This window comes from Corapipo altera, unplaced genomic scaffold (assembly GCF_003945725.1).
Source record: "Corapipo altera isolate COAL_440 unplaced genomic scaffold, ASM394572v1 0, whole genome shotgun sequence".
NCBI lineage: Eukaryota > Metazoa > Chordata > Aves > Passeriformes > Pipridae > Corapipo > Corapipo altera.
The window spans coordinates 9,237,444-9,258,367 of NW_020884872.1; positions in this window are offsets into that span (position 1 = coordinate 9,237,444).

The following is a 20,924-nucleotide window of genomic DNA, read 5'->3' on the forward strand; positions in this document are numbered from 1 at the left end:
AAAGCAAATTGATTTACATTGAGATCCACTAAAGCCGAAAGAAGTTTTTCACATTGTGCATAAGTGAACTGTGGAACAACTTTTCCAGGATGTTTTGCATGTCAGGAAGATTTGCATACTAAAAGCATCTTTGAAAAAATTCTCAGGAGAGAGAGGTGTTTGTCAACACAAAGAGCCACAGCTGGCTCAGCTCCGAGCTGCAAGCTGGAAGAGTTTGCTTCGAAAGTGTGATTGTATGTTTGATCTGTTCTCTGCTCCTCCTAGACCAGATGCTCTTACTTCTCACTGTTGTGGCCCCAGTACTGGATTAGATGGGCCACCCATCCTTGTGTCTAGAGACTGTCTGGAGAAGCAATGGAATAGGTAAACTGCTCCTCATTCAAAATGAGATGTACACCATTAGGTTTCTGTTACCACTTAGCTTATGCCCAGATCTGGATTCAGTGTTTTTACACTGATAGCAAGGATCAAATGAGAAATCAGGCCCTATTACCTATATCTTTTGAACTTTTCTCATTTTGATTAGCAACCTTCTACAAGATCTCTATTAATTGTAAAAGACAGAAAAAATAGCAGACATGTAAATTGGACATCATATGGTAAGAACAAATAAAAAGAAGAGTAGGCAAGATCTGATAAAAAATCTCAACAATCACCTTATTCAGTTTTAGGAGGAAAATGGTGAAAATTCTCAAGGGAAAGGCAAAAGTTGAATTGCTGTCAAATACCTGCCAGCGTTTAGTGTAGAAATAGAAAGACTATAACTGAATTAAAAACTAAGTTAACACTTTGCAATTAATAGCTTATCAGCTTACAGAAGATGAAACTGAGATATAGGTAGAAGAAGCAAGTGATTAGGGTACATGCTCATGCTTGTGCAGGCACAAACCAGGGAGAGAATGAGGAAGTTAGGTTCAGCATAATGTCACGTGGGTTGAAAACTTGTCTGTTACCTAGTAAAATACAGATTTTACTATAAAAGGTAATTATAATGAGGACTTCAAATATGCCTTCAGTTATATTCCAGTTTACATCTAAATACAAATAGTATTTTCTGATGACGGTAAGAAAATCTGTCCATGATGTGCTAAGTGCAAATTGAAAAGCTTGGTTTCAGGTCCTTTGGTCATTGTTATTACAGGATGTTATTTCACTTTGTGTCCTACTGCTTTTCTGGTTTCCTTTATATAAGTAAGATATATTTATGTTTTATTACTTCAAGTTGTCTTTTTAGGTCTATAATTTAGTGGTATCTACAATATTTATTGATATAGCACTTATCTATCTTCCTAATTATTCAGAAAAAATATTGTACTTTTATTGCTAAATAAAAGTACACAAATATCTTTTGTAGCTACTAGTACCTGTGAAATCAGTGAGTCAACAAACATTTTCAGTGATGGAACCTTGGAACAGCAAACTTGACTTAGTGAAGAGTAATTTGACATAATCAAGTAAAGATCACATCTACTAAATCCATAATAACATATTTACACACATGTAATTACTCAAGAGAGGGCATTAAGAATCATCGAGGAAATTACATATTGTTTCAAAGTTTGTGATTTTAATTACCTTATTCTGTAATGGACTGAACTGTCTTCAAACCACTCATCATGCACTTTCCATCACTAGAAAGTATATGGTATGTTTTCGTAACTGCATATCCAGGTTTATTTATTTTAGTGTAGAAAAGTTAAAAAAAAAGATTAAAAAGATCATAAATGGAGCTATTATGTTTAGACTAACACAATTTTCCTAACTAACATCCTTGTGAATGAACATAGTAAATTTGAACAGTATGTGTTTTCACCATCTGTACTCCAATAATGATAGCAGCCACCAAGGGAGAATAGGGTATTTAAGTATAGCAGGAAACATCAGTCTGCTGCTTTTAGCCTCAGCTGAATTTTTTAGGTGCCTTGGTCTTAATTTATGCTCCATTCCTAATTAAATTGTCTTGCTGACATGACTGTGAAACCTAGCTTCCTGTGCAGCAGCCTCAATTTCTTCACACTTGATTGATAATAGATGTGCTTTACCCTCATATATTGTTTGGGTCTTGTGAAAGACAAACTGCATTACTATGGACTACCACAGTCTGATTGGACAGATGAGCTATATTGACTATGAAGAGGTTTTCATTTAGTATTATCAACTATTATGTCATGCTAGACTTCTAGTCCTTCTAAGGAAGATTTTCATTAAGTCTACTTTCAACCAATCAACATATATCTAAAATTAAAGGTAGCTGAGTAGTGAAAAAATAATATATAGTCATTCATCAGTAGAGAAAAATAGCAGCAAACAGCATGAAATTATACCTCTGAAATGAAAAATAAAATTTAATTTAATTTAATGCACAAGTAATTACTTTCCAGTTCTTACCACTCCTGAAATAAGTTTCATTTTTGTCACTGCTGATATCAAAGAACAAGAAAACAGCAGGCTGTTCAAGATGTCATTCCAGTACTTTGGAAAAGGTTAGGATGGATCAACAGAGGCGCAGGGAAATCTAAATGCTATCAGCAGGAGAAGAAGAAGTGATGCACAAGGAAAAAGTTGTGAGAAGGTAAACTTAAGTATAGCATGTATTCAGCAAGATAGGTAGGTTCATTAATTTCTTAAAAAATCTTTGTTCAGCACATGGCAGCTCAGGAATAACTGATTTCAGACATGCTGAAGAACTTCTAATGAGTGGATGAAATGGTCTGGGCAATGGATATGCCTAAACAGCAATGTTTACTTTTATTATACTTGCTTATTATTGTCAGCAGAATATGCTGACATTACTGACATTGTCACACCCAAAATATGCTGTAACATGAAAGTGGTTTGTAATTTTCTCCAGCTGGCATCTAAAAAAGATATGTTGTTAGAACTGCTCTTTATTATCTTGATGACCAAAATACAAAAAAAAAAAAGAAAAAACAACACAAAAACCAACCAACAAACCAACCAACCAAAAAAACCCAAAAAAATCCCAAAAATGAAGGCACAACTTAAAAGAACTTGAAAAATTGTGTCGTTGGGAAATAAAAATTTCAGGCTTTTTTCAATATAAATAATCTCTTGCAAGATTTTTTTATTTTATCAAAATAACTTGATGCTCCAGTTGCTTTACTAATGCATGCTATACTACTAAGCAGATACATAAATTATGAGGGCTCTAATGGCAAAGTATTATTTGTGTATATTTGTTTGAAAGGACGAGAGAGAGAAAGAGAGACAGTGTATATGTGTGTATGTACATGCATTATTTATTAAATCTGGTAAAAGCAAGCAAACCAAAACTCCATCATGACATTTTCTTGTCATTTACAAAGGTCACCTGCAAATGTGAAGCCCATACCATCCAACCTAACCAGATAATAGCTTTCAGAATTTTTCATTCTCTCTGTGGAGCAGAACTGGATGAGAGACAGGGCTTTTGGTTTTCTCAGTAATTTGTTATAGGAGTGGTGAGATCGAATGGTTTGAGGGCTGGCTTTGGGCAAGGATGGATGCACATCCTTGTCACTGCTGATTTCTGCCCTGTATTTTCCCAGCTCAGTATATTATTGTTTGTCTTCCATTTGTGGATTCTTAATCCAGGCCAAATTTCTTTGCCCACCCATGTCTAAACTCTACACTTCCAGCATCTCAGCACGATTACATGAGCTACCTTTACCTCACTCACTCAAGGAAACCTACCTTACAACCCCACAGTCTCAGGTTATTTGAGCCTTTAGCCATGTTCCTGTATCTTTATCTGGAAATGCAGGTCCTGCTGCTGATACCATTCATCTACACAGTTTTATTTCACACTGTGTAAGAAGTAGGTATTGTGGAAGGACAGTAACTCCAAATATGGAGTAACTCCATGACACACACACATAAGCTGAAACACACACAATATACTTAAGACAACATAGAGAATTCCCAGATGTGGGTGATGTTTCTACCACTATTACCAGGACTACATTTGTCCTATCTTCGAAAGTACAATGAATCTTCAAAACACTGGGAAACCTCTGGCTTAAATTAACTCTATGGCTGAAGACAAACCTGCTTAAGTTTGCTGGAGGTGTGCTAGAACAGAAGTTGTTTTCTTCTAAACGGAGAATTGCCTAGGATAATTTATCATGTTGTCCTGGATTTAAACATGGCTTCTGATGTTTCTTCATTTCACCCATTTTATAGCAAGGAAGAATAAGGTCAGTGGAGTTGAGATTGCTTCTTGCAGGATAAATTTTGCTATGATTCAACAGACAAGGAAACAACGTTTCTCCCCGCAAAAATGTTGGTGATGGCATAAGTGTACAAATGAGTAAGAAAGAAAAAAAAAACAACCACCAACACTCCTTCTCCCCCTCAAAAAAAAAAATGTTTAAACAAAATGATGATACGTTATGGCTAGAAAGAATAAGGTAGCTATAAAGCAAAGAAAATAGGTTCTGCTCAGTATTCTACCCTGCTCTATGAACTTGGCAAAATTATCACCTTTGTTGCTTTCGAGATCTCTTTAAATGAGAAGCTATTTAAGCTCTTCTGTCTGTTTTGCTGTTTGCATAAAGCCTGCTACAACAAAAGAATGATCTTAGAAGGGCCCTCTAGAAATAATGAGGTAGAATAAACATCAGAGTCTAATACGTTCTGCCTTATAGCATCAAGCTGCTTCACAGCTTTCAGACGTTGCTTCCTTTGCCCCATGCAGTCATTACTAATTTTCTTCTTTTGCAGCCTCCTAGATGCTCGGGCAATTCTTAGTGTCACAGACCACCACCCACATGCTGGTGATAAACAGTAACCATAGTTTTCTTTATAATTCTCATATTTCTTTTCCAAATAAGTTACTGGAATTGCTCAGGCATGCTCTGGTACTGTATTAAGTTTAAAGCAACTATTGTATCAGGAGACAGGTTTAAAACCAGATAGAAGTATCCTATGTTTCAGTATAATTAGAATTTGCAGTCATCCAAGATTTGAGAGTTTTCCTTTTTTTAAAAAAAATAGCAGAATTTGGCTACTGATGAGGATCATCCTTTTTTATTTATTTTAAAGAAAGAGCTTTAAATGTTTCTTTCAGTTCCCACTGCGCTATAACTTAAGCCCGTAGACTATAATATAAGTTTCTAGACTGCTTTCCATTTTCATTTTATTGTGAGTCTTGGGAAACAATTAGTCAAGAGCAGGTTTTTTTTGCGTTTTTTTTTTTTTTTTACACAGTAGGATGCTGAGCATGCCAAGACTATACTGTTTAAGAAAAACAAGTATTTCAAACTGCTATCAGAATAATGAAAGAGGATTGAGAAAAAAATTGTTCCTGCTACCAAGTTAAGAAATAAAAATGGTTTCCACATAGTTTCTAAATTATCTTGTAGCTGTTGCTAATTTTCTTCTTAGCTGTGAAGTCCATCACTGCAGAAGAGAGTAAGAAAACTGTAACAGACAGTGTTTGGCCAGAGCAAATGAAAACAAGCTGGGTAGTAGTTATTCATGTATAATGAACAGACAGGAGATTGTATAAATTATTTTTCTGAATCTTCAGAACATGTAAGTTTTATGAATAACTACACATTCTCTATTTGGGGCATATTTTAAAATAACCATGCCTTACCTAAAAAATTGGAGATGTTCCTCTAATTCAGTACGTTCTCTTTGATTACAGTGTGCCCCCAGTATCAATACTGATGAGCTTTCCTCTGTGCCTCAGGAATTCAGGGAAGGAACGGTACTAACAAGTGACAAATGAGCTGACATTGCAGCTCAAGAGACACTAGTAGCCCATTCAGCACCTTAACTGCAGCTAATGCTCTGCTGTTTCCAAGCTTTTAGCATGATCATTCTGCCATGTTTTCTATGACTGACCTTTTCCAAGGTGAAACTAGAGTTCCAAATGAATGATTCTGAATGGAGAGGTGAATGATTCTGAATGGAGGGTCCCAGCTCATAAGAATGGGAACAATTCTGTCCAAACCACAAAATTTCTCCAAAAGTGAGCTTGAAAAGAACCTAAGACCTATTGGACATGGCTGTGACACCGTTTATAAAATGAGGAAAGCAGAGCTACCTTTCTTCATGAGATGAGGAAAGAAATCCCATATAAAACTTTATCAGTGAATATCAGGGAGGGTGCTATGAGCAATTCCTTCTATTATCGTTCAAGGATAACTTTTTTTTAAAGGTTGTAAGGTCTGCTTCTGTTTTTTTTTAATTACTTCTTTAATGAGTGCTATAAAGAATAAAAACAATTTGGCAAGATCAAAGAATCCCAGATGTTACTATTGTAAAATGCACAGCAACTGATCAAAGAGTACCCCAATGACTTCAAGTACAGATTAGAGGTAAAATGAGAAGAAGAAAGAAATCCTCTCCTATTTTATTGTTAGCTTCTAATGTAGTTTAGATAGAGAAATTGCAGAAAGTGATACAAAAATATTACAAATCTGCTGCATTTTGTCCATAAATGCCAATAGAACTCAGCAAAATTTTGTTGTGTTTAACCCTAACAGCAGAGGTGGGAATTCTGTAATGAAGCACTTGCTAACATTTTCCATTTGACACAGAGTTCTGTAATATAAGCAATAATGTCACCTAACATGAAGAGTTTTTAATTAGTGAACATGACTATTCCTGAACTTAATTATAATCTAAAAATAATATGTACGCAAGAAAAAAATATATAGGAGTGTAAAGTTTAATTGAAAATCATAAAAATAGAACTCAATTTAAATTTTAAGTAAGCTGTTATTTTCTTATCTTAAAAGTGAACACTTTGATTCCCTAAAAAAATAAAATTTGCCATGTCATCATAGTCAGGAATCTGAATTAAAATTTGCTTAGTATTTTCCATCAGTAACCTCTTCTCACAGAAAATCCCATGTCTGACAATTAAAAAATATGTTGAGAAATACAGTTTTACTGATTAAAAAAACACATTATAATGAAAATAAGAAAAAGTTATTACCTCATTAATAGAATCTCAGTTGAAATATTTTACTTTATTCCATGTGAAAAAAATATATTTTCCATTTCTTTAAAAACATTTTAATCTCCTATCTTAGGAGCTTGGAGCTGATGAATTTCAATATAGGTCTCTTGGATGGGCATCTCTGTGGAAATATATGTACATAATATGCTGAATATTGTAACACCCCACCAAATTTCCCCCAGATGAATGATCAAGTCTTTTTTCAGGGAGCCCCCTAACAATAAAAGAGAAAATCAAGAATTACAAGATCTACTAGGCAAGAAAAAAGCTGATTTGGGCTGAAGTAGAAAATGTGGTTTGAAACAGTTGTTAATATTCATTCATAATCTATTTTTTTTAATTCCTTAACATATTTTTATCATGCTATTCTCTTTAACAGTACGAATTCTGTCTGGAATTATTTTTATTAGTTTATACACAGAAAAACCAACAAAAAAACAAAACAAACAAACAATTAAACCTAAAACCCCCCAAGTGATGCAAAGGTCACTACCTCCCACCTGCAGACCAATGCCAGTCTCCAAGTAACAGCTACCTTGGATAAACTACACTTTCCTCCACCCAGGTCTATATGCTGAGCATGATGCCATATGGCTTGGGACATCCCTTTGGTCAGCTGGGGTCAGCTTTTCCAGCTGTATCCCCTCCCAGATTCTGTGTGCCCCCAGTCTGCTTGCTGATAGAGCAGCAGGAGAAATAGAAAAGGCCTCGACATTACACAATGTTCGCCAATAACTAAAACATCCCCTTGTTATCAGCGCTGGTTCGGTCAGAAACCTAAAATACGTCATCATAAGGGCTGCTATGAAGAAAATTTACTCCATGCCAACCAGACCAAATCAAATGCTCTGTTAATCAGCTTTTGTATAAAGGGGAGGGGGGGTTTTCTACAGAATTCAGAAGAATCTTTCTAAATATATGCCTTTGAAGTAAGTAAGTCTTTCAATGAAACCAAACTAAAGTGATGCTGTTTTCCCCCCCAGATAACCAGGGTCTTGTAGATAATATTTTTGGCTTTGAAGACAGAAGATCAAATTCAGATTACCAGAGGTAGCATTGTGACATACCAGAGAGAAGAGAAACTCAGGAACTGCTAACAAATGATACAATTAAATTACAACTGCAGCTACCAAACAACACAAAACGAGTGTACGCTCATATTTTCCATGTCAACGAAGAGTTAGATGATTTGGGCAAGGCAGAAAAATATTCAAGGACAGCAAACACAGAAAAGATCATTAATGGCCGTTATGAGAATAACATTATTGGGGGTAAGAAGGCAAAGTTTGTGACAAGCAGATTTGCAAAGCATCCAGAATAGCAAGTTCAGGAAAGCAAACTGGCAAGTTGTTCAATGTATTTTTTGACAGAAAAGGGACTGAAAAGCAAAAAGAAGCAGCTTAATTGCATAATATTTTTTTTAACAAGAAAACAGTGGTATAGTAAGAAGCAGAGGAAAAGAAGTCAAATTATTAGGGAAAACTTTAAAACAGAATAAAAACAGGGCAATAGTTTGAACCAGAGAAGGGAAAAGACAGGGGTAGGTAGGATCACAGGTCCAACTCAAGGAGTAAAATGAGTATTTCATTGGAAATGTCTCAAAAGAAATGTACATCTTAAATTAAAAAGGTGATAGAAAAACTGAAGATGGATGTTTCAGCTGTTAATCTGAATTTTCTTTTTATGTGTTGCTCTCCCAGATTTTGTTGTTGCTAGATACAGGGAAGCTCAATGATGGATGACAACTGATGCTGCTCAACAGAGTTTTCACATTGTTCTTGATTGCATCAGCAACTGTAGTACAGATTTCTTTATCTTTTTAAGCACACAGATAAGCATCATGTAGTTTCAAGAGTAACAAACTGTCTCATATGTTCGTGTATTTCAGTACTCTTTAAAGAATCATCAAAAGAAACCGAGATCACATCCTTCCAATTTTGTTTTGACAAAAGATGTCTCACACACATCCATCCAGGCAGGGAAATGAGTGCATAAATCCCTTCTGAAAACTTTTTATGCAGCCAGAAGTTCATCCTAATACTCTTCATTATGGCCCAGCATTTGATCCCTGTTCGTCTCTCTGAGTAACTACTTCAATAAGTAATTCCATTTGTTCGGCTGGAATCCCTTTTAACTATGCTCCTGACTCACTTGTGAGTTTGACTGCATTATGGCTGATAGCAGAGGATTTAGCATTAGAGCTCCTATGTCAAACAGACATTTGACTGCTTAACTTTTCTCTTCTTATACCTTGTGAAATAACTCCCAGAAGAAAAAGTTTCATATGGTAAAGACATCAAGCAAGAAAAGAAGTCAAAAACCATGATTAATCAAATAATTCGAGTATTTTCAAAGGAAATATTTGTTTTAAAGATAAATTGAGCAATAATGAAATTGACTTTCAATAAATCAATAAAATTATATTCAAGCAGGTTCATTAGAAATATAGGAAGAGATTAGTAAACTAATTCTAACCTGTGAGGACAATCATAGGGAAAGGAACTGTGACAGTCTGGGGTAAAACGCCATAGAATCATAGATTACCAGCATGGAAGGTACCTCATAGATCATTTGCTCTAACCTTTCCTGGAAGAAGCATTATGTAGACAAGATCACCCAGCACCTTGTACAGCTGAATCTTAAAAGTGTCCAGCATTGGGGAATCCATCACTCCTCTGGGGAGATTATTCCAATGGTTGATTATCCTCATTGTGAAAAATTGTCCTTTTGTGTCTAATCTGAATTGCCCCAAGATTAATTGTACCTGTTGCCTTACCTATGAGACTCCTTGTAAGAAGGAGTCTATTTACTCATTGTGAAATGTCCATTTATTCATTTTTGATTAACCAAAGCTAGCAAAACAAATTTCTGTCTAAACAAGAACTTGAGAAAAAGTCCAAAAAAGTAAAAAAAAAAAATAAAAAATTGAAAATATATAAGCAAAAGCAAATGTTCAAATGCTCTTGTCTGGAAAAAGAGAGTATGACAGTCTAAACTGTAGTCTGAGTACATACAAGTCCCAGTTTTTCTTACCAGAATGATATCAGATGCACTATGGCTCTAAGTGTTGCCTGATAGCTCATGAGAGGATCTCCAGCTGTGATGCCAGCAATATATCCGGGATTCAGTCACCCCTAATAGATTAAATCACCCTCTATGCTGTTAACATCACTGAACCAGAGGACTAGTTTGATCTGCCAAGAAAATCCCAAATAAAACAGTAAAAAACATTTCTTTAGCTTTGTATGACTTTACAACATGATCTCAGGCAACATCTACAAATCCAGCCCTACCCTTCTGTTCCTAAGTTACTAGTGATGAAAGCAAGCTGATGGTGCTTTAGGCAGAGAAAAAGTCTCCTTTTTCTTATCAGTAGTTACAGCTCTGACCCATGCAGCTGCTACTGCTAACACATATCCTCCAGAGACTGCTGTTGGGAAAATGCTACCTCTCCCAGCTGTCTGTCCTCTTTTCTGTGCATAGAAACTTCCCATCTCCTGAGTAGACTGCTCAGGTATGCCTGTCATCTTGTTTGCCCTGGTTTCTGGAAAAAAACCAAAAAATTATACCTGATAGTACCTAGGCCCCAAACTGGATTGTGAAACTGCTACCAGTGAAGTAAGAAAACAATTTATCTGAGTTGCTGAACAAGTTACAGCTCCTTCATGTTTTAGCCAACGACACAGAGATCACCAACAAGAAAGCCATGAATTAATTTTAACAGGTAAGCAGGGTAGAGAGGTAAAATGAAGACCATATACGATTATACTTTGGAAATTTTCCTTTCTTAATTTGCAGGTATATTGCTTATTTCTCAGTTACATATACCCTTCATAACAGTTACCAGCTTGGTAATCGTCCTGAAATTCGAGTTTATTTTCCCTTTCAACCTGAAAAGTCCCTAGAACCAACTTTCTTCAGCATCTCAAACTTGGACAGATGTATTCCTGAAGATGCTGATTAGAATGTATTATGGTCATTAGCATTGATGCTTCTTAATGTTCATTTTATTGTACTTACTTTTTGCTTCCTGAGGAAAAAATAAGGAATATTTAATGGGACTGAAGAAAATATTAATAGAAATAATAAAAAGTAATCCTCTAGTATATTATGTCTATAAATTCTCACAAAATGTTATAGATTATGTGTTTTTTCATATGAAAAATGTTTATTGGACATTTATTTTACAATCACATAATCATTTTTATCAGCTAACAACCTTAAATTTGAAAAAAAAACAACCAAAAAAACAACAAAACCAAATCAAAATCAAAACATACCATGTTTGTTGGCATAAACCAGCCTCAGAAAAGGGTAAAGTGCATTAAAAATAGTTCCCTTTTGCCACTTTTGCCAGTTGGCATTCTTCTGATATATATGTAGTGGCCTCTCAGAGAGCCCAATTTAGAGCTGATGAGCCACTGACGAGGTAACTGTTATGTCCCATCTCTGCTTCCCTTCAATGATGCTTCAAATGGGAAATGTAGCATTTTGGGGAGTTTTTTGCTCCAAATGAGATGTTGGCTGTCCAGTGGGAAGATAAAGATTCCATTACATGTACTTTAAAAGCCATAAAAGATAACCTTCATTTCCTAGCTTACATTTATTTGCACTCACACAATATCTCCCATTTCCAAGGCTGAGTATGAGCAATTGCCAAATACATAATTGAAGCAGAGAGATACAATGAATAAGTGTCAGGTCTAGAACTAGTGAATTCACAGAGAGTGTGCTGTCTCTGATGGGAAAAACAAACAAACAATCCAACAAACAAAAACCCAAACAAACAAAAAAAACCCCCAACATTAAAAAGAATTTGAATCCAGATGTATGGAGCTGTTAAATGAAGCTGAGGCTATAAAATTGCATACCAGTAATTTTCTTACTGTCTTCAACAGTTGCTATGAACTTTCAACAAGGTGGCACAAAAATGCCATCTTTCAAGTGAAAGTTTGCAACTGTTAAGCTGAACTTTTCAAAGTGTTTCTATTACGTCAAACATTGATTGACTGGAAACTGCAGCCTCCTCATTTTATCCATGTGCAAAATACAACACAGCAGAAGCAACGTAACCTTTAGCAAACTACCTTTAGCATATATCTCAGCAGCCCACTAAGAAGCTCCTCTAATAGTGAGGTGAAAGGCAGAAGGAATTTTTCTTCAGCAAAAAAAAATTGGGTAAGCTGAAATCTGCTTTAAATTCAGACTTTAGATGCCAGAAGCAAATACTTATCAGATCCATAAGGAGTCCTGGGCCTCTCTATTCAGACAACTAATCTTGAGATATGACTAGCTGTATGATGTTTGATCATCAGTAAAATGCAAAACACTGGAAATCACTTGGCTTCAAATTATGTTTTCTAAACTCAAAAATTGTCTTTGAGTTGTGCACAACTGGACATGCTTAATTGTGTAACAAAGCAGTAATAATAAGCATTTGTTCAGAATTAGCCTTTAGTTAATATTTTGATCATTTTATGAAAAGCCCCCAAATTCTTAGAAATAATGACTACAAGTAATTATAGTTAGTGGATTTTTCTGACTGTGTGACTTGAAACTGGGAGTTTCTGTATTCTGTTTCATTCACTGAGCTCTCACCTTCATCCTATGAAGAAAACTTCTGAAAAGCAGAAGCTATTAAATATTGAATGCTACTAAACTATAACAGAGGAGAGCTCAGGTTAGGTGCCTTATGTCCTTCCAAATTATTCTAATTCAATTAATTCGAAACGAAAGCAAGTTCTGTGAAACCTGTATTACCATAAATTTGGGGAAGGTCAGAGCTGCAGCTTAATGACAAATGGAAGCAAAAGAAAGAGAATATCTGTTTCCTATCATATAGATAGGGCTGTATCTAAGGAATAAGTGTACAGTTGTATCTCAGGCTCTGCTTTATACCTCCTCAAGCAATAGAAAATTTCACATCATCACAAATAAAAATAGAGAAATTCTTGAATTTTCATACTTAGAACAGTAGGAGACTTTCTACAGTTCCTCTTACACCACTTGCTGGGTTTTTTTCACCAGCTCTCTCCTTTTTCCATGTTCATCAAGGTCATTGTGAGGTTTTTTTCCTTTGATTTTAATTTGATCTCAGTACATTCATTTTTATGTAAATTTCATGAGAGGTGATTGTATCTTCATTTCTCCAGCCATCTGGCACACTGGGAAATACAGCAGCATTCAACCCCTAATGATATAAATAAGAAAAAAAGATAGGGGATTTCAAAAGAGACTTAAAAACAACAACAACAAAAACAAACCAAAGAGATGAGATTATTAACAATAGAACCTTGTAAATATTTTTATTAATATTCGATGTGAGTTTCTGTAATTACAGATTTCTGAAACACTTACTTATTCAGAAAGAGATCCCTTTTATGCCATTAGTATGCTTTTTCTGTTGGAAAATTAAGAAGTAGAAATATCTTACTTTCTTTTCCCTTTCATGAAGCCAGGTGCATCATCGTTCATGATTGAAAACAAATACACAAAAAGAAAAAGTAGTGATAAGACATGAAATTTACCATAAAAAAAACCAAAACCAAACCAAACCCAAACTGGCAATTTTTATGGTATTTTACATATATTGTATTCAAAAGAAAGAAATTACATTAGTTTTCAGCAAATAAAACAAAAGAGGTCACAGTCAGAAATATATTTCTTTTTAAGTTGATCTATGAATTTATTTTAAACATGTATCTAATGACTTTTGCATGAACTTTTCCCATTATAGACCTCCATAACCATATCACATTTTACATTTCTCCTTGTTATTTGAAAATCTTAATTCTATAGTAATAACTATATTTAAATGAATATAGGAAATACTTTGTTGTGTTTTGGGTTTTTTTCAAATGAGACAACATTAAATGATTTAGAACTGGAAGAACTCTGATACCACATAAGCACTTGCAAATCACAACTGGCTTCACTTTGTGCCAGAGTAGAGCAGCGTCATATCCAGGCACTGGTACTATTATTTTGAGCTCTTATAATAATGGCATACCATCTAATGCTAATAAATGCATTGCTAATGTAATTCTTTGTGGGCTAAACTCTGTCAAAATGCATTGGGAAAAACAGTGCTATAGAGAATACAAAGGCACACTCACAAATGAAGCTTGGAAGTACTTTTTCTGAAGCCATTAGTGAAGTTATTGTTCTGTAATCAATTAGAGTTTCTGGATTGCTACAGAACTTTAAAGTGTCTAGATGTAAATTTTATTTTCTTACCAGGATCTGACTCTCCTCATTTACGTGTTTTTTCATTGTTTGTTTGGTATTTTGGGGGGATTTTGTTTTTTTTTTTAACTATTAAACTGTCTTTATTTCAACCCACCCCTTTCCTTTTACTTTTCAAATTCTCTCCCCCATCCCACTGTGGGAGAGTGAATGAGTGGCTGTGTGGGGCTTAGTTGTCAGCTGGGGTTAAACCATGACACAGTAACATGATGAATTGTTTCACAGACATATTTTCCACTTCTCTCCTGGGAAAGTGTCTTTGTTTCATATTGCCTCTCTTCCTATAAAAATAATTTAAACTCATTTTTAAATCAAGGCTTTCAGGGGAAAAAAAAAATCTCAAAATAAAATTTTAAATCTATTTAATTTTCTCATTAGAAATATACAAAGGTCTAACAGGGTAAGTGGAAAATATAGGGCACCAGAAACAAGATATAGTAATTGAGACCATCTGTCCCACTAAATATAAAGCACATTTGCCTGTGGTTTACTCTCTGATCTCATTGCAGTTCCCAAATCTGACCATTCAAGTAGAGGAAAAAATGTCTGATGCATGACAAGAAAAATTTAGATGAACTCATTTCAAGAGGAGTAGAACATGTTCTTAAATTCTTTCGGAGCATGTGGAGACGTAGAAGAGTAGAGACAAGTGCAAGAGTAGCTGATCCTTTTTAGCTGTTGCTGATGTTTGACTACCCTGACACCTTCCAGAGCAGCAGCTGACCTGGCAGTAATCCTGGTGACAGCCTAGCCTATGGACTAGAATTATTTTCTTGAAGCTTTCGTTGCTGTCATTGCCGCTTTCATATCCATTAAGAGAACTGTAGGTCTTACACAGACAATCACAGCTGATCATTCTGGTGCCATCAGAGAGTCATAGGATTTATACAGCACCTTAAGGAAGTAAATTCAGGAGTAGTGTTTCGAAAGTTTTTCCCTTCCTCCTAGCATTTAATTTAGTGTCAATTTGGTGATATGGTCAAAAATTACTGTACAAATCTTGACATTCAAGTACTACGTAGACATTATATAACCTGTGTGTGGCCACCTTCACAGTGTCATCATTTACAGTGCTGTTGATTTGTAAGTCCAAATCTGCACACAAAATTCCAAACTGGAGTTACTTGGTAGCTCTTGACAGTGGGTATGGGTTTAATGCTGATGTATTTGTCATTGGTTTGCTTTGACTCAGTTTGGTTGCTTCCATCTCTTCCTAGTATCAGGAAAAGAAGGAAACACAAATGGTTATTCAAGTAGAATGTGTATAAATACATTCAGTATATATCTTTTGTATTGCTAAATAGCATGTGTAGGTACTAAATCATAGAATCATTCGGGTTGGAAAAGACCTCTAAGATCATCAAATCCAATCATTAATGCAGAACCACCGTGTTCACCACTAAGCCATATCCCCAAGTGTCACATCCACATACCTTTTGAACATTTCCAGGGATGGTGATTCCACCACTTCCCTGGGCAGCTGTTCCAGTGCCTGAAATAACACACTGGTATGTATACACTATATATGTAATGTATATACTATATATACAGCATATAGTATATGTATAGATACAGACTACACATATACTATACTATACATGTATGCTATTTATAGCACAATATATATAGGATGCCCCTATACATATAATTGATATAATATATATATCTGCTATGTAGCATCCTTGTAGTACTAATTTTGACTGTATGATAGTACAGAAAATTCTTGATTGTTTTTCTATGAGAAAACATGATTTAGATGCAATATATACACAACAATATCTACCTGCCTATATTGTCAAGGATAATATTTTTTTTTTTAAAATGTAATAGAAAAGTTCTGCAACCTTGAGTTGCCAATGAGTACGAAACCATTTAAAAAAATATATTTACTTTGGTGAAAATGAACATGAGTTCCCAGCAGAACTATGAAAGTCAGTTTTAGGTCTGCTATGGTAGGAAACAACACTTTTATTCAGAAACATTTTATGGTATGACAGTTCAGTGAGCAGCTCAGTGTTCTGTCAGCCATTTGGGAAGCTTCTTTTGCAATGGAATACAGAAGGTCTTGAAAAGTAAAAGAAGTATTAACTTAATGGAAACTGGGACTTTCAGAGCTAGCAAATATATATTCATAATTCTTGCTTGAACTATTTACTTGCACTGGGTTAGTTAAGTCAAACACTGAAAGTTTACTTGTGTTATAAAAAAAATCAAAGAATGCTGATGGAAAAAAATAGGAATTAAAAGCTGGATCAGTCTTAAGATTGAAGGTGCACTGAAAATAACATTGTGTTCTAAATTCAGGAAAAATAAGTTGTGATACCAATACAGATCCAAAACTCTTACTAAGGAATCAGGGCCTACTGGTTTGTATACAAAGAGAATGAACCAAAAGGGCTGTTTTAGACTAACTCTTCAGCTATTGTTAAACTACAGTTTTCCTTTAAAAGAAACAGTTACATCTCTCATTTCAGTTTTCTAATGAAAATTAAAAGAAAGTGTAATAATTAGGGCTGCTCTAATGAATCTCTACAAGGAACATAAAAATATGCAATGATTGCCATGTTAAAATTGATGACTACAATTTTTTAATTAAATTAACTTCATAATGATAGTAAGATATTCCTTTGCTCTGAACACATTAAAATATGCAACAGCATGGTAAAGGAGCAGCAGAAACTAAAAAATTTCTGAGATATTACAAAAATGGGTTATTTGATTGACAGTGTACTTTAACATAATATTATCTGATATGCTTTTTATGACAAGAACAAATATTGGCTATAAACCTCATTCTGGCATATACAATTTTGCAGCTTTTACCAAAAAATATGTCAGAAGTTACATTTATTCAAATCAGGACCCACAGACTATATGTGATTAATGTTTCTATCTTGGCAGGAGAGCCCAAAATTTATGATTTATGCTCTCTGCCACAGGTTAGGTAGACAGGAGGCTGATATACTGGATAGGACTGCTCCTGTAAATTTATTTGGCATTTCATTTTTCAGTCACACTGATGGTTATTTTCATACATCTTCAATCCATCATTTGCTGCTAAATCCAATTAGTTTGATTGGCAGATTTAGCTTCCCAGTGGGTCTTTGTCAATATTGTGTAGCAGTAAATACCTTGAGACACTTTTTCAAACCTTTTCCTTGGTTGTTTGCTTTTTCCTCAACCAGATAATTATTGATTAGCTGGTTTTGTGCAGCTCTCACCTGTCTACAGAGGAGATTAGGCCAGCTGAAGTACATGGTGATCAAAATCATCTATTTACTAACAAAACCTGCACCCTCTTTTGAAGAGGGAGGAAAGATGCCAGGGATGGGGTGTCCCAGGGCTCAGCAGCCACAGTCCAGGACTGGATTTGGCACAGGGATGCCATGACTAGGGGCCTGGCTGTGAGAAAAACCATGGGACAGTGAGGAAGAGTATGGATACAGTAGGTGTTAAGGTTTTTAAAGGAAATGTTTTTAATTATTTTTACTCATAAACTAATTAACGGATTTACACAAAAACGATCAGAAAATTTATTCTGCACTCAGCAATGCATATGCTGTCTTTTTCATACATAACAATGAGGCTAAATCCTTGTTTCAGTCTTAATTAAAAAGCTACAAATAGTTCTTCTACAGTGTTTTGTTTTCTGGATATACAGTGGGCAGAAAGAGGTATAAAATTAATGCTGCAGTATGGTGAAAGATGATCAATTTATAGAAAAGGTCAATTAAGTGAGTCAAAGAAAAGATTAAGTACTAAGAAAAATGAGCTTACATTTATGAAAACACAAGACAACTAAGAACTATTCTAAGATGGATTTCACCAGAACAAAATATTTGCATTTACATGCTACATAGTTCAGTGTTCAAGGGGATCTGTCGGCATGTTTCTCTCCTGAACTAATGAAATATTATGTTCATAGATTAACTCTTCAACAGAGACAAAATTTAAATTTCAGTGAGGCTTACTGGCAGAATAGATTAACATATTACTCTTTCCTTAAAGACTGAACTCCAGGTTTTCATTAAAGCACATGTTAGAGAGCCTCAAATACAAAAGTAAAGTATGATAACAGATCTATGAAGCAAAACTTTATGAGCCCTTGCCCCTGCTATAACTAAGCCTCTCATTTTTTCAGTTCCACTCTTTGGGATTGATTACTATAAGAGCGGTAATAACGATTTCTGAATTATTGCAAGGAGTCAGATATGTCATATCTGAATAAAGGATATAGAGGAATACTGATTTATTTATTTATTGGGAAAAGGGGGGTTTTATCTTGTCTAATTTGTGACTGTGCAGGTAAAAATTTTATGAGGTACTGTAAAAATAAAACTGTAATAGTGTCATTTTTTGAGTGCTTTTTGGTATGGCTTCTACTCTTCACACTCTTGGAGTAGAAGATTTTATTTTGGTTTTTTACAGGTGTTGCTTATGTAAAATCCAAACATTAACATCATCATCACTACCCCTCCTAGTACTGTGCATACTTACTTGGGGCAGTGTTATCCAGACACAGCAGTGTTTATAAGCATTTCCCAGTCATGGAGAAAATGCTTCTCTTTAGTTACAAGAATAGGTTATGACTATTATGTGGGGAAAATGCATTTGATACAGTGTTAATGACACCTAGAGTGGAACACTGAAGGTTGTGCTAAAAAGAATTATTAGTCTGGAAGATGGTCACTAATGCAAATTCTTTAAGCAGCAGCTATTGGTCTGATCTTACTTAATCTTTTAATGGATAAGGGCAAAAAATTACTGTTTATGAATAAAACGTTCTAGTGATACAAAATGAGAAGGCAATGTCAGTGGAGAGGAGGGCTAGAAAACTAAATGAGATAATCTGGAACATCTTGCACACTAGAGTAATAGTATAAAATCAAGGTCAGACACTGGATTATTAATGACCTGACATTCTTCTATAAGCTTGTTAGTTAGTTATGACATAACTGGAGAATACAATTGATGAATTAGCCCAGTATGCCCACTGAGAGCTGTCATGCTGCCATTAGGAGAAGCATAATCTTAGGTACTTATCAAAGACATATGGCAAATCTGATACTGTCATTTAATGTACTTTCTTTGGCATACTAAACTCAAAAGAGGTCTTGTGTTAAATCAGATTCAGGGAGACAGATCCAAAGAAGAGGTGTTAGCATCATGTCTAGACTGGGCAACCTGACAGCACTTCCCAAGTGGAGGACAGGAGGTCAGTTTGCATATTCTTCAAACAAGCCTGGAGTCAAGGTTAGCATTTGTAACTTGTAAAGTTTGAGAAGCAGAACATATTGCTTGAAAGTTGAGGTTGCAGAAAACCGGCTTACCCTGTTTCTTCTTGGCTTGGAGCTCAGGCAGAACAGGTTCATGCCTGATACTGAGCCGAACTTGCTCATATATTATTAGTCCCCAGACTTACAAGATAAGCTTCACTCCTCATGATAGGAGTGCACAAGCTTTTAGGGCAGATTAATGACAAATGACAAGTACTCTTATTAGCAGATGACTGTTCTTTTGTGCATGTAAATATAGATATTCACACAGAGAGCAGCCATATGTATAATTTATTTGTGTGCTTATGTGATGGATCACATTTCAATCTGTGGTGCTTCTTTAGATCAGAAAAAGTGAATGTGTTTGCCAAGCTTATGCAGAGATGATTATTTCTGTGTGCCCCTTTTTAAATTCAAGCCCTATACCCTATCCTCCTATCCCAAATCTTATTTATCCTTCTTCCTTTGTTTAAAGGCACAGTGCTGTATAGATGAAAAATAGAATTTTTAAAACTGGACAAGAAAAATAATTTTTTTATAAATATTGGTATTGTAAATCACTTCTGTGTACTTATATATTTGGGCATTTGCTTATATGACCTGCCTATGTTAAGAACAGTTGTATGTATGGGCAAGTGAGCATGTTTCCACAATACGCCTCTCGGATACAAAGAAAATAAATGCTTCCATTACTCTGTCTTCCTAATATTTTACTAATTGTGTTTCTTCTAGGTATATTTATCACTCAGCTGTTTTAATTCTGAAAAAAAAAGGCTTATAAATTGAAGAGTCTAAAGCAAGAAAAACACAGTCTGAATTGACACTGTCTTTTTTTTTTTTCTCTTCTATTATGGTTTCTTAGACTGTTAAATCAAAATTGTATCATTTTTTCCTGTTTCCTGTTGAAATCTGATATACAGCCTGAAAATTGCAATAAAGCCTAGATGACCTGTTGAAGTGGGTCCAGAAAAAGGTCAGGAAGATGATCAGAGGGCTGGAACACCTCTCCTATGGAGACAGGATGAGAGAATTGGGGTTGTTCAGCCTGGAGAAGAGAAGGCTCTGGGCAGACCTTAGAGCCCCTTCCAGTGCCTAAAGGGGGCCTACGAGAGAGAGCCAGAGAGGGACTTTTTACAGGGGAAGGTAGTGATAGAACAAGGTGGAATGGCTTTAAATGGAAAGAGAGTAGTTTAAATCGGATATTAGGAAGAAATTCTATACTGTAATGGAGATCAGGAACTGGAACAGGTTGCTCAAAGAAGTGGTGGATGCCCCATCCCTGGAAGGGTTCAGGGACAGTTTGGCTGGGGCTTTAAGCAACATGGTCTAGTGAAATATGTCCCTGCTTATGGCAGAAGGGTTGGAAATTAGAATAGAATAGAATAGAATAGAATAGAATAGAATAGAATAGAATAGAATAGAATAGAATA